Consider the following 17,747-nt stretch of genomic DNA (forward strand, 5'->3'; position numbering starts at 1 on the left):
GAGAGAAGGCCTGGAAAGCAAACAATTTGGGATTTTAGGAAACTGGACCAATCCTGTGTGCTTGCTTCTGCACCCTATAATCTTGGATCAACCAGTGCATTTGTAAAACAAATGACAAAAAGGCATGTTTTCTCCTTAAAAAAAAACCAGTTCCAGTAAAGATTGTAGCCTGGAGTTCACATTGCTTATAGATCGCAGCAGGGGGGGAAAGGGTCAATGCAGAAACCGTCCAGGGGTTGATCCAGCTTCATACAAACGCAGGTGACAATTTGTTCCTGGTGAAGTCAATCTGCTTTTAGCATTCAAAACATAGAGTTCACTAGCAGTGCAGATTCTACTTTAAAAACAACAACAAAACCCTCCCTTTCTGGAGATGACCTCACAGAGGGAAGCACTTTCCATGCCAAATGGGTTTCAGGGGGAAAAAAAGGCTAAGGCAGACTCTAAAATTGCAGAAAGGAAGCCACCTCTTCAATTGTCTCCAAAGCCAGCATCGTCATAGTTTCATTATACCTGCCGGTGGTCTGTGGTGGCACATAATTACAGGAAGAGAAATGGCCGGGTTGCAAAAGTCAGAGGCGAAATCAATTTCAAAAACAGAGAGGGAACAGTAAACAATTAACCCCACTTCCCTACTTCCAGCATCGTGGAGGAAAACAGAACAATAATTCCTCCGAAACCTGGCACAGCCACCTGCCTATTATTCATAGCGAAGCCAGGTGGAGGAGTCATTACGAGCCGCAGATCCACATTGCAGGACAATGACGGCAAACAGAAGGAGAGCCATTCAGCTCAAAGGAACTCCGAAGGAAATAGTATAATACTGATGAGGGTTTATTAAAGCTCAATTACAGCGCCACTGATGAGAGCTGCCAGAGAGAGTCTTGTGAGGGCTGCATAACAGCGAGGGCTGGGGGAAGAAAGAGTAAAGAAAATGGAGGGAGAGAGAGAGGGAGGGGAAAAAACACTGCAAAGGAGTGACAGCACTTCTTGGAGACAATGCCGGAACAGGAACATTTTGCATTAAAGCAGAAATGCCAGCCTCCCCCTCCCCTCCAGCATGCTAAAATACTTCTCAGAGAATTTCTGTGTGAGAAGTTTCTTTTGTTGATCAGTCCATGGGTCTTCTTGGACCTTCATTACCTCCCCAACAGCTAATCCTCTGGGATGCTGCATTGCTACAATTCAGGTGCCAGGGAAAACAAGAGCCCTGGTTTGTGGAAAGTTGGTACACAAGGGCTCTTAACCCTCAGCAGCACCAACACTGCACCAGGAGACAATTCCACAGACTTTTATTTGAAGCACATGCGCCCTGGCTAACATGCACTCTGCTCAATGTACCTTCAAAACCTGTGCTCTTTGAGCCCATGAGTATGTGCAAGCCAGGATGCAACCCACACAGCAATTTTCTAATTGCATGGTAGGGTGATGCTGGCTGTCAACCAGAGAAAACAGGTGAGAAACTGGAAGGAAGCACCAAGTCCCAGGTCAGAGATTCCCAATGAGCAGGCACAAATTTGTGTTTAAGCAGAGACTGTGCCAAGTCCTTCCACCTTTTAATCAAGCAGGAAAAGTACAAGCAATAAGCAACAACCACAAGAAATGCGGATCCCAATAAAACAGGGGTGGCCAACGGTAGCTCTTCAGATGTTTTTTGCCTACAACTCCCATCAGCCCCAGCCATTGGCCATGCTGGCTGGGGATGATGGGAGTTGTAGGCAAAAAAACATCTGGAGAGCTACCGTTGGCCACCCCTGCAATAAAAGGTTTCTCCTGATAAGAAACCTCTGCTTTCAGTACGGAGTTTGGATTACAGGCCCTCAGTCCCAATGCGATCCCGGGCAGCAATCTGGCACAAAATACAGCATGGCCACCATTCTAATGGACAATGCCCAGCAAAAAAGGCATACATTATGATGACCTTGGGGCACAGCAGTGCCTCTGGTCATGAGCAAGGGTAGCTTCCTCTTATCCACTGTAAATTCAAATTGCGTGTCAATGGATACATCTCCACAACACTGGATATTGAGCTACTGTTGCACTATAGCAATCTGTTCAGATAGTCTATATAAGATAATCCAGTTGTGAATGATTGCCATAGCGCATAGACCGTGCAATATCTAGAGATGTGTGAATGCAGCCATTCTGATCCGAATCACAGAGTTAAGAAAAAGGCACCATTCTGTTGATTTTGTAGCCCAACTGTGACAAATACAGGCCAAGATCTGATACCTTGCCTCCCCCCCTCAGTAGCAGTTCCTTAACTTTATATGCCAGTGCTGAAGCCCCCCTTTTTACTGGAACAGATGAAGAGAAGGAGCAGATTTCCAATCACTCCGAGCCTTCAGATGCCAGATCAGTCCCCTGCCTGGAAACTCTTGTTCCAGTAATGGTTGAAAAGGTTTAAGGTGCCGGCAGGGTCAGTCTCAGACTGCTTGACCTTTACATCTGTGAATACAACAAACCGGCACTTAACTGACACAGCAGGGCAGGCTGAACTCAGGAAATTAAAAAAAAGAATATTAACATTTTGTAATAAAAGCATGAATTATGCATGAATTGCCAGTATTAGCAATGAATGTCTTGGTTCTGTTTCATCCCCTGGACCTTAAACCTCCCTTCCTTTAGTTACTATCCAGCCTAATGACCTCTAATTCGTTTTTTTTTGTTTATACACACACACACACAAACACACACACACAGCAGAACCTTGGAAATGGTTCAGATCTGAATGATTAAGTGCCATCTCTGCTTGGGGATGCTTTTGCATTGCATGTGCTAGTTTGTACAGGTGGCTATTCCTCCCTGAAATGGGGGAGATATAAGTCACATCCATTCTTCCCAGCCACTCCCACACCTTCCCTCTGCTCCACACTCCCGAAGTTTGTTCCAAAGTGGCCATGTCATGTTCCAGCTCATACCAAAGCCCATCTCAGAAGAACACCCTTGGAACACACCTGTTGACTGCTCCCCCTACTGTCAGCAGGTATTTAGTGTGTGAGAGGTCCTCCTTCACAGTCAAATCTTTGAGCTCCCTGCTGGGCTGCAAAAGCACCAATTGTTCAGCCTCTTCCTCCTCCAAGACCCTTCTGAGTTGTGCTCTGGCAAAGGATGGGATATGGCTGCATTGCCCTTTCCTCCCCTCTGTCATTGCTCTTCTATTCAGTGTCTTTTGTTTGTCAAAGGGCTTGCATCTACACAGGGCAGCACCCTGATGGAGGCTCCAGTCAGGTAAGATAAACCAATTGTTGAACTTCTGGAATCAACACCCATTAAAAGAATGAGGAGCAAAGATGTCAATGAGCATAATCATAAGATTATAAAGTGGCTTATTCACCTTGCAGCAAGAGCCTGTCCTATACATGACCCAGCTTCTGAGGAAAAGTCTTATATTTAAATATGACCAGGATCAGATCCACTAGAAAAGGGTATAGCTACAAGCCCTTCAGTAGCTGCCTGAATTTTGCAGGTTTCATGCCTCTGTCTCATCAGCTCCAGCTCCTGCCTTGGTTGACAGATAGGGATTCTGAACCTCATATTGCTCTTGTTATGGTGGAATGGGACAGAAGTATGTGTGAACCAAGACTGAACATGAGCAAATGCCATTATGTGCACTTTGGGTTTTGCTGCTAAGCTATCAGCTTCAAGGGTCAGGTGGGTTTTGAGAGGAGAAACAAGTGGCACCATGAGGTCATCCTGGCAAGGAGCTAGACATACCAGGCAGAAAATGACACTGAATGAAATTTAGGAGACCAGTGCATGAGTAGCTGAAGGTGGCAGAGTTGAAGGGGGGAAAGTTCTAGAGACAATTGTCTCCATGGATTGCTTTGAATAAAGAACCCAACTTATCAGAAGGATGATTTTAGTTTAATGTTTGTCTCCAAGGAAAAGGAGAGAAAACTACTTTGGGGATGGAGAAGAGCCTGTGTATTCTGAAACTGTCTTTCAAATGACTTCCCCCCTCTCCCACCAGAGTCTGAAGTTGGCAGTCATCCTATCATCTCTCCAATTGATTCAAAGGAATCAATAATTCCAGCACAAAGTGAAGTAAACACCTTGTGGCACTGACTGACAGGTGGCCAAGCAACACTTTTAGCCAACAGGAATGGCACAGAACAAAGAAAAGCAACACTTAAAGAGATTTATGTAGGGCCCAGGAAGAGTCTGAAGGAACAATGGTGTCTTCTCTATCAAAAATTACTCCTAAAGTGCCTCGCATTTTGTCAGAGGAATGAGAGCATCATGACAGCTGCAAAGTTAGGAGCCAACTTGTCAGTTTGATGGGGGAGACAGTAGGGGTGGGGAGACTGCAAAGGACATCTCTACAACAGCAAGATGGTTTCCCATGCATGGAGAGAATGCCAAATGTTTTTCATATCACCCAGGTTATATCGAGGTGTGTGTGTGTTAAGAATTGCAGCAATGAGCACAAGTTTAATACCATAGCTTTGCAGAAAGGAAATTGGGATCATGGAGCCCATAAGCTTGCAATCTGCCAAGAAGCAGGGACCCTTAAATGACTTGTTTTTGTTATTAAACAAGAAATAATAAAAAATAGCTTTATGTGGCAGATTATCCTCAAGTAAATCATCTTGTAAATATCACATTTGCTGTATAATTCCCTTGCTGACTTTGCACGTATTCTGCAGCCTGCCTTCCAGGGCCATTTGCACAGAATCCTCCAGTTTCGACGCCAAAATGAATTTTGACTCCCAGAGTTGTTTAAGTCTCAGAGGCTTAAACAACTCTGGTTCTCAGGTTCCCTTAAAAAGCTATCAGGGGAGTGTGGAGTCAAATTCTCAGGTTCTCTTAAAAAGTTATCAGGGGAGTGGAGTCAAATTCTAGCTTCAGGAAAATACAACATTTTGATCTACCCCTGTCTCCAGCTTGCATCAAGTTGGGGCAGACTGAGAAAGAAGTGGAGGAATACCTAGGAAACCTCTGTCCAGCATATAGAGCAGTAGAGTCATGTTGCTGCTCATGCTAGTGTGAGTTCTACCCAGAAGCTTATATAGAAATTAGGGAGCATCACCTGACCCAGTTTGGTTTATTGGACCAAAGAGACTTTCTCAGATGACCTCTCTGCAGCTAGAGTAGCCACAGGACCTAGTTGAACAATCCTGATTTCAAGCAGCAAAGCTTTGAGAGAGCTTGAGATTTTGGAGAACCACTGTCTCCTTGGATTGGCTCAGCTGGGCTTGCTGGATCCATTGGGCTACCCTATCTCTGTCCCCAGATTTTTGGTGCCCCCTCCCCCATCAGTGCTGTTCTTGGCCAACTGAGCATATCCAAGGCAGCCACCATTTGATGCACATCTCCTTTGCACTTGCCTGGTAATCAGAAACACTGCCCAGTTCCTCAAGCACAAATGGCAGAAACAGAGATTGATAAAGCCACATACCAGAATCAGAGGGCTCAACTGTGCCCTCCTTCTTCTAATGGAAGAAGTAAAAATACAATGATGTAAGACTGCGTTGTTCTGCAGGGGCTGCCAGCCATTGATGGTATTATGGCTTTTAATCTATCTGAGAGTGTTCACTGATTCCGTGCATCCTGGATAGGTTGTAAGCTACCTCAAATGTTGGAAAGGTGGGGCAGATATTTTTCAATGTTTTTAAAGTCCTATGCCTCTTTCTTCACTTTACCAGCAAATCCAGAACTCTAGCCAGCTCAGACTTTAGAGCATGACTTCCCAGCAATATATACAGAGAGCTTCAGAAATGCAGCCTGCCCTCTATGACCACCCTTGGGGGGGATCACAATTTACTGGGGGCAGAAGGAATATGGTGGTGCATTTTAAGTCAACAAGTCTCCATTCTGGATCGTCCTCCTTTCCTTGGCACATGTATTCAGCTCCTCTGCAAAGAAATATGTGCATATTTTTGGCGTCTGGCTGAGAAAGGAAGGGGGGCATTTATCTGCAGAGTGGCAAAGTCTCTTTAAGCTACTCCCCAGGTTGGCTCCTGCTTTGTGGCTGCCAGCCTTTTGGAGTGCAATTAATTTTTAAAACTTAAACCTCTAGTGGGTATTTATCTTTATCTCCCAGAGTGTTTTTTTTTTTTTACCTGAGGTTCTAAAATCCTGTAAAAAACATTATCATGGGTTGGGGGGAGGCTCCAAGAGGCTCTACAAACAAGGGTTCCTCCCTTGCCTTAGCAGTAAAGAGGCTTACATTTACATTCGCCAGTCACCCAAGCATGCTTCCGTCAAGGATTACACTTTGCCAAGCTGGCTTCCAAGTACAGAATGTGGACATTATTCCAGTCCCTCAAGTAACTCAGTGGTGGATACAGGAACATGCAAAACCATGGATACATACAGCCCAAGCTGCTTTATATTGAGTCAGACCACTGGCCCATCTAGCCTAGAATTTCTTACTCTGTTTGGCAGTGGCCCCACTCCAGTCTCAATCAGAGGTTTTGCCCAACCCTTTTAACCTGAAAGTGCCAGGGGTTGGATTTGAGACCGTTTAAAGTTAAAGAAGGTGCTGAGCTCCGTGCCCTTTCTGTTCTTCCAGGTCACTGCCATTCAACCCAGTGGGGTTCATGCAACAAGCAATGGGGTTGCTTCCAGTGTTAATGAGCTACTAAAGTATTATACATCATATAATGCAAAACAAAGAAGGGGCTATCTCAACTCAGAAAATACCACCATTCTCTCCAGGACTTTTTTTTGTGTGGAAAGCCCAGCAGGAACTCGTTTGTATGTTAGACCACACCCCCTGATGTCACCATTGTTTCACACAGGGCTTTTTTGTGGGGTAAGCCCAGCATGAACTCATTTGCATATTAGGCCACACACCCTGATGCCAAGCCAGCCAGAACTGCATTCCTGTGTGTTCCTGCTTTAAAAAAGCCCAGGTTTTCTCCAAAATGGTTTCAAATAAGGAATGTTCTCACTAAAATCTTGTAGGGAAAATGCATTGGTTTCATAGTCAAATGTCAGACAAGGCTTGGATTCTCAGATGGAGCAAGCGGGGGAGAAGCTAACCCACTCCAAGTCTTCACTAAAAAAATCCATCTGTGGGCCCTGGTCAAAGTTCCACCCACTCATCCTCTCTCATCCTAAGCCAGCATCATTCAGTTCCCTACAAGATGTTAGAGCTCCTTCAGATATTTTAAGGCAGCAAGGGGAGGGGGAAGAGTGAGCCAGCTGTTTCCTCTCTCTTTCCTTTTAGGATTCATTCAAAAGATGTGGGATATGTGCAGTTTTTCCTTGGAAGTATAACTGATAATGCTGAGAATCTGAATTGGGCAAAATGTGTGCCAAGATTCTTTCTAACTTGGCCAGTTTGGCTTAGTGGTTAAGTGCGCAGACCTGGGAGAACCAGGTTTGATTCCCCATTCCTCCACATGCAACTGTTGGGTGACCTTGAGTCAGTCACAATTCTCACAGAGCTGTTCTCTCAAGAGCTGCTCTTGAAAGAGCTTTCTCAGCTCCACCTACCTCACCTGTCTGTAGGGAAGGGGACTGTAAGCTGCTCTGCGATTCTGAGTAAAGGGTGGGGTATAAATCCAATCTCCTCCTCCTTTTTTTGCCTGGGCAACATCATCAAGCATTTTGTTCCACTTTCCCTAGAGCCCACTACTCTCATATAGATATTCTGGCCAGTGAAAGATTCTCTTTTCTGCATGACCCAATGCCTTGAACCAACAGCCAGTGGCTTTTATTGTTCTTGGGCAGTGTCAGCCTCTGGTTCTGCAGGCAGGTTTCAGTGACCTGTGGCACAGCAGAGACCTCTACACTATTCAGTTCAACCCCAAATTGAGCCTACTTTTTATTTACTGAAGGGATTTGTACCCTACTCTTCCTGCACTGAAATGTGTTCCAGACAGTTTTGGCTGCTTGCCTAGACTCTGAGAGAACCCCGTTTGTCTCCCTTTCATTTATGGAAGGTGGAGGTGATTGCTCCCCCAATATACGATTGGCTGCAATTCAGACACTCTGGCACAGCAAGGCAAAGCTTAGAATGTGGTAAGCTGAATGAATCAGCTGCCCAAGAGACATCTTAGGAAGGCTCCAGTTCCCAGCAATGGGCAGAGCACAGCAGTCGGGCTTTCGATGGCTACAGCCAGTTTACTCTCTCCACAGGATGCTGCTGTGGCTGGCTTCAAGCAGCTTAAAATTATAATGGCTCCCAACTTTACCTTAATGTTGAAAGCGTAACCTCCCCCTTCCATCCTCAGCAATGATTCTAACAATGTAAAAACATTGACTGTCCTCCTCCCCCACCCCCAGAAAAATAACTCCCGCCGTTAGGGCTGCAATGCCTTGTGAATCCTCAATGAAGTTACATCATCTCTGTGGGGTGCTTCCCCCCTCCTTCTGAATTCTGTGCTTCAACAATGCCTGTCCTCCCACACTGCCTCTCTGGAGAAGTGACAGTTGAATTACATTCACATTTCCCTGAAGTTCTTGTGTGGTGTGGCTCATAGCTAGAACCTTCTGCCTGCTGAGCATTAGAAGGTTGGGGGAGGGGGGGGGGGTTCATTATCCTATCTCATGAACTCAGGGTGACTCCTCTTTACACCAGAATTGTGCTGCAGGTGATGACACACTGAGCCAGCTGCATAATAGAATTGGCAACTCCAGGTCGGGAAGTTCCTGGAGATTTAGGGGTGGAGCCTGGAGAGAGCAAAGTTTGGGGAAGGGGCAAAGCTCAGTGGGGATGTGATGCCATAAAATCCACCCTCTGAAGCTGCCAGTTTCTCCAGGAAAATTGACCACTGTAGACTGGAGGACAGTTGTAATCCCAGGAGAACCTCCAAGCCCTACATGTGCTGACAATGTACCCAAACCTTGAAACCATTGTGAAATATTATATTTCCATCTCATGTTTCAGCCCCAACTTGTTTCTGAAATGGCTTATGGGACACTCAGTATTCAGGAAACAATGTTCTTCATGCTGACAATTCTCATCTGTGCTGGATCCAGGTTGCCTGGTTGATGCCCACCCCCCTGCCCCACCAAACCACACTGGAAGTGGGATGGGAAAGAGGCTGTCAGCTGTAACTAGGTTAAGGCACAATGGATAGTAACAAGCCACACAATGTCTTGAAACTCCCAGTGTGATAGTGTTTCCTAACACGGCGATAAGCTCCAAGAGCTGCCACAGCAGGTCTTGGGAGGAGAGACCACTGAATATTTATAGTGCGGTTATATCCATTTACAGATATATAAGCAGAACAGGAAGTCAGGTAACCTTGGAGATCCCCAGTCAACTGCAAAACTCAGACTTTTCTCCTTCACTATTTGTATTCCAAGCTCAATGCTGTTTTCTCTATAGTTCCTCCCAACCTGATTATGTGACATGTGTCATAGCTAGCAGCCACCATCCACCAATGTGCATTAATAGGACATCATTTAGCCAACAAACACTACTAGCAAACAGCCGCAGCCCGTTCCAGAATCAATTGGCCATTAGAGTTCAGGGATCATAATCTCCAGCACTGAGTGTATTAGAACAGGGGTCCCCAAACCCAGGGCCATGGACCGGTACCAGTCCATGGCCTGTTAGCAACCGGGTCGTGAGGTGTATAATTATTTCATTATATATTACCATGTAGTACTAATAATAATAATAAGACATTGGATTTATATTCTGCTCTTCACTCCAAATTTCAGAGTGTCAGAGCAGCTCACAATCTCCTTTACCTTCCTCTCCCACAACAGACACCCTGTGAGGTGGATGGGGCTGAGAGAGCTCTTCCCAGAAGCTGCCCTTTCAAGAACAACTGTGTGAGAGCTATGGCTGACTCAAGACCATTCCAGCAGCTGCAAGTGGAGGAGTGGGGAATCAAACCCAGTTCTCCCAGATAAGAGTCTGCACACTTAACCACCATACCAAACTAATAGAAATAAAGTACACAATTGTATCATCCCAAAACCATCTCCTGCCTGCCTGCGCACCCCCCCTCCCCGGTCCCTGGAAAAATTCTCTTCCACAAAACCAGTTCCTGGTGCAAAATGGTTGGGCATCACTGGTGCCAAAAAAGGTTGGGTTGGAGTATTAGAAGATGAGTGCCAAATAAAGGTGCATGGACTATTTCCCCACACCCAACCCAGATTTGGAAAAGATGTTGTATCCCTAACAGTACCAGTTCAATCTTTGGCCTGAAACAATCTACAGTTTCTCTTTACTCTACAGTTTCCTGAGAAGTTCAGCAAATGCTGCCAGATTTTCCAGCAGCAATTAAAGTAAGACTTTAGCAGTGAAGCGCCACCAAAGGAACTCAAGTCTAACGGGGGAGGGGGAGGCACGGACAAGAGGAGAAATGCAAGCACAAAGGTTACCGCCACAAAGAAGCCTAAATACTATGCCAGCATCTCAAATGGCCTATTAAGACCTAGTCACGTGTGACCTCTTGCTCTTTCACAAAGACAGAAAATCACGTGGTATGTATGAGCAAATGTCACCTCCAGAGGCTCCAAATTGTGCTTGTAAAGGGAGGAAAAAACTCATGGAGGGAAAGAAAACTTCTCATTTCACCATCAGGCTGCAAATAGCTTGCCCTCTTATGAAAATACCACGAAGGCACCAAATTCATGGGGTTAAGAGTAGACAGTCTTTGGCAGGCTATGGCACATGGCTGGCTGGCTGGCTAGTGCTGTACCATCGGCAACGGACAAAAATCACCTCCCAACACACACATACACACGAAGCTTGGTATTGAAAGCTCCAAGAATGGAGTTTCCTACAGCCTCCCATGAGAAATATCCTCTGTTTCTGAACTGCTGGCTCAGTAAACATGCAGCTTCACTTGCTTGATGCCAGTAGCATGTGCGAATGGGTTGTGAGAAGGTACCACATCATGGCAAGGTGTGGTTATTGCTTCTTCTACCTCCATAGTGTCTACTTTGACTCTTCCCAGCTCCTGCCCACAAAGCAGGTACTCTGCCACCAAGTCATGGACCTCCCCTAGAAGTCAACCACAAGTCAGACTTGACAGTCCCATTCCTGGACTTCACTCAGTCCAGGGCCCCAACTTCTGTGTATCTACATTCCATCTGAGGCACCAAAGCACAAGGAAATCAAGTTGTGTATTTGTAAGTGTGAATCAGACTATTAAGAAAATGTTTTCATGTTCCAGATCAACTTCTCTTCCTGCAGTTTAAATCCATCAGCTGTCAGTTAACATTGTGCTGTCTCCTCTTTCTAAACTTCCTCCACCTCCTGCTGCTCCAGGGAACACTACCACCTCGGCTGCAATCATACATGCTAAATAATGCAGTTTCAATCCACTTTCAGTGCACTTTCAAACTGGATTTTGCCAGTTCACAAAGTAAAATCCAGTTGAAAAGTGGATTGAAACTATAATATTTAGCATGTGTGATCACAGCCCCAGTTTAAAGACCTTTCTTGAGGAAGGAGGAGGAGGAGACTGGGCCAAAAGGTGCCCTCTCTCACCTCTCCCTCCATGACCCTTCTGGCACTCATCAGCCAGAATGCAAAAGTTTTGCAAAGATCGGTGACATGCTTCCTTTGCGCTATGTTCTCCCTCGTCCTCAAGAATTATGCATTTCAGTTTCCAGCTCAGTAAACTTGTCAATAATAAACATCTCATCAGTCATTTCTCCCCAGCACTGTGGAAATCATAAGGTGTGCCCAAGGCTTTGTAGCTGTGGAGACTGTTTTAAGTGTAAAACCAGAAGGGAAAAGGCAAGGATAAAGATAAGAGCTTCTCCCATAGTTTTCCCTCTAGGTTTTGCAGGGGGATTTTAAAGGAGAAACTCTCTCCCTCTCCCTCTCCACACCAGACTGAAATGACAGTGAGATCTTCCCCTTCATTTGCTGGGATGGCTTCCAGGTGAACCCTGTGCCTCTAGAGGAGATAGGCTCTTTTTGGAAGCAGATGAAGCTAAAGAAATACTTAATTTTCATTGGGGTTGCCTCTCTTGAGAGAGACATAGCAGTCTGTTTGGTGTTCCTCTCATTCCCTCCAGCAATTTCTCCACAAATATCTTAGGGAAGCTAGGAAACGCATGGCTGGCTTTGCAGAGCAGAAGCTATTTGCAAGAGTAAAGGATTCCTAAGACGGCTTCACTGTCTTTTCTCTCTCCTCCATGTTGTACATGGCCCATAACTCTGGGACAGAGTACTTGCTTTTCCATGCAGGTGCCCCCAGGTTCAAATCCTCAGCACCTCCAGTTAAAAGGATGTGGGCTGGGAGAGAACTCTGACCTTGGGAGTCCATTTGTCAGTCAAAGGACATTGCACAGGGGAGAAGATGGACTAGCAGATGTGACTCAGCAGAAGGCAATTTCATACATCATCATTATTTAAGGATGCCCTCTGCTCATCATATCCCCTTGTGCACCTCAGCTTCAAGGCAGACATGTGTCTTAGCATTTCACAGCCACAGGGATAGACACTGAGTAACAAAGGTCTGTAACATTAAAAAGGAAACAGAAGACAGATACAGCCCAAAAGAAGAACCACAAAGAATTATAACCATCAGGTGGCACACAGCTACCGTTTCACTCTGGAGCAGTTCCATCACTTCATATCATTCTGTGTGTGTATGTGTTTGCCATCAAGTCACAGCTGACATGATAAACCCATAGGGTTTTCAAGGCAAGAGACTTTCAGAAGTAGGTTGCCACCGCCTGGCTCTGCGTTGTGACCCTGGGTACACACGCCACTGGTCCATTGCCTGCCCTGGTACATATTCTCTTCCCTGCATCGCGACGCTGGTCATACCCAAAACTGGTCCATTGTACATTACTAATGAGCTTGTGCACACCTATCCCCAGCATCTGTTCTCATGTAAAGAAGCCCTTGACAAAGATGCTTTGTCAAAGGCTTTTTGGCACCAGAACAGATGCTGGGGTTGAGTATGCATGAGCTCATCATAATGCACAATGGACCAGTATGGCGTGTACTCATGTGATGAGCTGGTCTTTCATTGGGCTATGTGCCAAAAATGCAACTTCATAGCAGAAAGAGACATGCACTGGACCAAAGTAATTCCTGAACTTGAGTTCACACAATGGAATAAGTCCACTGAAATACTTTAATCTCCTGCTGCCTCTGGGCCAAAGCAACCATGTCCACTGAGCTCAGGAAGATAAGAGATCCCTGATTTTGACTTTAGGGTTTTTGCCTTGCTTCAAGAAGTCTCCGTTCTTTTTGGTGCATGTGCAAATCAAAGACCTGCTGCCTTGACTGCCTGAGAATCTTCAGGCTTCATGGCTTTTCTTTGTATTCTATTTTTTTTTTTTAAATCCTACCATTCTTCAGAGGAGCTCAGGGCAGTAGACATGGTTTTTCCATTCTTCCATTTTCCAGTAAAACAATTTCAAACAAAAGAAGCCCTTGCCTGCCATCAGTCTTAAACCAAGCTCTGAGCAGGCCTTTCTTTCTTTCTTTCTTTCTTTCTTTCTTTCTTTCTTTCTTTCTTTCTTTCTTTCTTTCTTTCTTTCTTTCTTTCTTTCTTTCTTTCTTTCTTTCTCTCTCTCTCTCTCTCTTTCTCTCTCTCTTTCTTTCTGAATGGCTTTATTTTATTATAGAGTCTTAATTGCAAGTGGTTTCTAATGGATTTTTGCTTCACATAAAATTGATAGCGGCCATTTTAACAGGAATACGTGCCATGCATGAAATAGAGAATGTCATCGCTTGATTCATAAGCTGAAATCAGCATTCCTCTTTTGCTCCAGAAAACTGCATATGGGTGTAAAGTGCCAATCAAGTCACAGCCAACTTAGGGAGACCCACAGAGCTTTCAAGGCAAAAAAATAGACAGACTTGGGGCCTTACTACACATTATGCTTTCCCCAGATCCATGCCCAAGGCAAGTTGGCAGACAAGGTCTGGGAGTTCATGTTCAGAACTCAATTTCCAGGGATGTGGGGGCCCAATTCAAATCAGGACCATGACATGGGAGGACAGGAGTCTTAAACCTCCTCGCAAGCCATTCTGTTGATCTGAAAGAGCCCAGGGAGCCTCTATTGAACTATTAGGGAAATACAACATGTACTGATGTGTTGGGCAAGTCTTAAGTGGAATGCTCTCATGCCCCAAACCAGTATCAAGATGGCACAGATTTACATTCAAAGCCTGATGAAGACACCAGCAAAACAGCTGTGGGGGACTCTGGGATAAAACTCAGGGCAAGTTCCCTTGAAGTGTTATTTGCTTGAAAGGTCCTTTGCATCAAAGCCTCCAAGGTAAGTTAAGGTACAAGTCTGTTTGTCTTTTAAACTAGGCTGGGCAGGAATCCTTCTCCTTTCCACATGTTGTGGCATATTAGCAAGTTTTTAAGTAAACTATCCCCAACTAGTAGTAGGGGGTAACACTAGTTTGTGAAGGGACTGCACCAAAAATGCAAGAGCACATCTAGATTTAAAAATATTAGGGGTTGAATCCCATGGTGGAAAGCCTTCAAAACTCAAATCTTTCCCTTCTTCCTCTCCATTGTAGCCTAATGACCCACATGGCTATTGCTCTATGCAAGTCCCATAACTCTAGGAATCAACTTTCCCAGGGTCTGATGGGAAAGCTCAGATGGAGAGCAGGTAAGGTTCCTAATGCTTGCATGAGCAGACCACTGGATGTCACCACTAGCCTATGATCTAACCCAACACTGTCTTGTCTGTTATGCAGTTGCTCTACAGTGGCTTGAACAAATAAATATCCTGTTTGGGGCAGGGGACCCCTTGGTTTAGAGGCCCTCCACCCCACTTTAGGGTTATCAGAAAGTGGGAGGTGGGGTTTGAATGTCCACTGGGCATCCATTATACCCTATGGAGACTGGTCCCCATAGGGTATAATGGAGAATTGATCTGTAGGTGTCTGGGGCTCTGGGGGACCTGTTTTTTGTGGTAGATCATAGCATCTGGTGCCTCTCCTAAAACAAACTCTCATGTTTCAAAAAGATTGGAACAGGCGTCCAATTCTATGAGCCCCCAAAGAAGGTGCCCCATCCCCCATTATTTCCAATGAAGGGAAGACATTTAAAAGGAGTGCAGTCCCTTTAAATGTCCTGTCACAACTGTGCTCCTGGCTCCACCTCCAAAGTCCCCAGATATTTCCTGAGTTGGACCTTGCAACCCTACTTGAGATTGATTTTCATGAGATACCAGCAATGGAACTGAGGACTGTCTGTATGCAGATCATGTCCTCTAACATTAAGCTTTGACCTTTCCCTCTTAACCAATCAAAACTGGCCCTAAGAGAAACATCTGCATAGAAGCTTCCTGTGCTTTTGATCTGGCACTTTTATGCTAACCTGAAGTGCAGGAAACCTAACAGATAAAAGAAGTGCCATAGAGTTGAATCCAACCAGCTTTTTAGCTGAAGCTTGCCAAGTTCTTCTCCATAACTACAGCAGCTGGTGCATATGGCTTTTACCTATGCAGGCCCCATGGTTGCCAACATAGCATTTTTCATGGCTAAAGGGAACTCCCTCCTCTCTTTTCCATCATCAAAAAAAACCTGGTTGGATCTAACTCATACTATGCCAAAAGTTTTCTGCCACGTGAATTGTACTGCCTATTCTGACACTATCATTCCTGAAATTAGGGTGCAGTCTGTAATGTGTTGACTCAGCCTTCCATCCTTCTGAGGCGGGTAAAATGAATGCCCAGCTGCTGGGGGGAAAGTGTAGACGACTGAGGAAGGCAATGGCAAACCACCCTGTAAAAAGTCTGCTGTGAAAACATTGTAATGCAACGTCACCCCACAGTTGGAAACGACTGGTGCTTGCACTGGGGACTACCTTTACCTGTAATGCAAGGTTTATTTGGGCAGGGGGAGAAATCCAGCAGATCAGGGTTTTCCGCACTGCATCTCCTTCAAATCTGCCTTAAGAAGAAGCCCCTGCGAATTTAAAAGCCCAGCACTCCTTCTCCTCCTTACCTATTCCATTTGGCTTTGCTCCAATGGTTTTAATCACTAGATTAAGCCCTTTGTTGCCTTGTGTCCGCCTCCTTCATAAGCACTGCCTTTTAAATATATTTACAGGAAATGAATCCACTTGTCCTGGCAGTTCTGATAAAGCCCTGTGGGGCAGTAATTCCACATGCCTGGCCTACTCACAGTTTGTTTGACTCAGCCAAGAAAATGGTAATGAAGAGAACCAAAACTGCTCCTGTAATAAGGCTATCCTTTCAGGGAGCTAGAAGAAAGAACACCAATTCAGCCTGAGCCAGTCAGCATAAAGACCTCAACCTTTGCAAGAACATGGCCCGCAACATGAGGAGGATTCCTTTGGTTTTTCTATGCAGAATAAAGCTTCAGTTTGGGGAGGGGACATAGATTAGTGCTACAACATGTATCTTGCAAACTGAACGTCCCAGATGCAATTTGTGATTGTAACATCTCCGGCTAAAATGATCTTAGGCAGTGCGTACTGAGAAAATCCTCTCTCTCCCAGAGCCTCTGGAAAGCATCTGCCAGTAAGGTTGCCAGCCTCCAGGTGGTACCTGGAGATCTCCTGGGATTTCAACTGATCTCCAGGCAATAGAGATCAGCTCTCCTGGAGGAAATGACCGCTTTGAAAGGTGGACTGTACAGCATTATACCCTACTGAAGTCTCTTACCTCCATGAAACCTGCCCTCCTCAGGCTCTACCCCCCAAATATCCAGGTATTTCCCAACCCACAGCTAGCAACCCTAGCTGCCAGCCAGACTAAACAATATTGGACTCGATGGCCAAATAGATCTGATGCATTAGAAAGCAGCTTCAGATGTTCATTTGGTTTTTTAAAACCTTGTCCTCCCTTCAAAGAGTTCACGGTGGCATATTTCAGTTTCCCCTTGTCCATTTTATCCTCATAACAATCCCATGAAATACATCAGGCTGAGAGAGAGTAACTGTCCCAAGGTGACCCAGCAAGTGCCAAGACACAGCAGGGATTTGAACCTGGATCTTTCAGATTCTAGTCTAGTATGCTAACTTCTACACCATGCCAGCTCTCTTGGACTCTTTGCTCAATAACAGCAGCATCAGTAATCAGAAAAACCCAGGTATTTCCCCAGAGTTCAGATATTCTCACGGCTCATTTGCATCAGATGGACCAAACCCATATTTAACCTATAATGTTCTTGGCTATGGGCAGAAGTAATATTTGCAGACTCTTCATATTCAAGACTTCAGGGAGTTTTTCCCCTTAGAAGCAAACTATTCTTGAAACTTCTAAGACGCACATCACTGCAATTTGTCGTAAACATTTGTGTTCTCTATAGAGGAACTCTCAAATAGTTTTCTGGCTCTTTCCACAGATGTGACTGACAGCTTCTAAATACCATGCTTTTCATAGCATACATGATTGACAACCCTTTGGTGGATGGACCAGCCATGCTAATACAGCCATTGTTTGCTCGTAATTACCCCCTTAAAAAAAAAAACCTGAGAGGCACATGATACAGTTCCCTAAAACACCAACAGAGCTCTGAGAAAGTTGTGCTGTACTCCATAGTGACATCAAATGCAGGTCAAGTTCTGTGAACCACTCAAGGATGTCTTGAATGCATTTCTCCCTTCCTATACTTATTGCTACTTTATTGTTTTTATTACTACTATTGCAAGGGCAAAGGGGCCCTCTGTACCAAGAACTGCATGCTGAAAGGGCCCCTCTCCACCTTGGCACACTATTTCAGTGAGGGCCAAAACTGTATTCTCAATGCAACACTTTATGCTTCACCACAGCCCTCCAGGTTATCAAGGCAGAGGAGGATCTTGGCTCACACTTTAGTCTTTTAATAGAAAAACACCAAGGATTGGACCCGGCACCTTCTACACTCCAAA

At 45.1% G+C, this 17,747-nt stretch overlaps 2 protein-coding genes across 4 annotated transcripts in view; one reads left to right on the forward strand and one right to left on the reverse strand.

The window, feature by feature from the left end:
- GDPD2 (glycerophosphodiester phosphodiesterase domain containing 2) overlaps positions 1 to 17,747 on the forward strand; it is a 444,005-nt gene that overhangs the window by 46,278 nt on the left and 379,980 nt on the right. The gene's annotated exons all lie outside the window — the stretch shown is intronic.
- The window catches only part of HTR2C (5-hydroxytryptamine receptor 2C), a 64,736-nt gene that overhangs the window by 34,592 nt on the left and 12,397 nt on the right, over positions 1 to 17,747 (reverse strand). Inside the window, exon 1 of one of the 3 annotated variants that reach the window (XM_060249924.1) lies at positions 15,857 to 16,050. The exons of the other annotated variants lie outside the window; for them this stretch is intronic. The gene's annotated coding sequence lies outside the window, so the exon portion shown is untranslated. Of the gene's footprint in view, positions 1 to 15,856; positions 16,051 to 17,747 lie in introns of those variants that run through there. 3 annotated transcript variants of the gene reach the window in all.

Source organism: Heteronotia binoei, chromosome 11 (genome assembly GCF_032191835.1).
Source record: "Heteronotia binoei isolate CCM8104 ecotype False Entrance Well chromosome 11, APGP_CSIRO_Hbin_v1, whole genome shotgun sequence".
NCBI classification, from domain to species: Eukaryota; Metazoa; Chordata; class Lepidosauria; order Squamata; family Gekkonidae; genus Heteronotia; species Heteronotia binoei.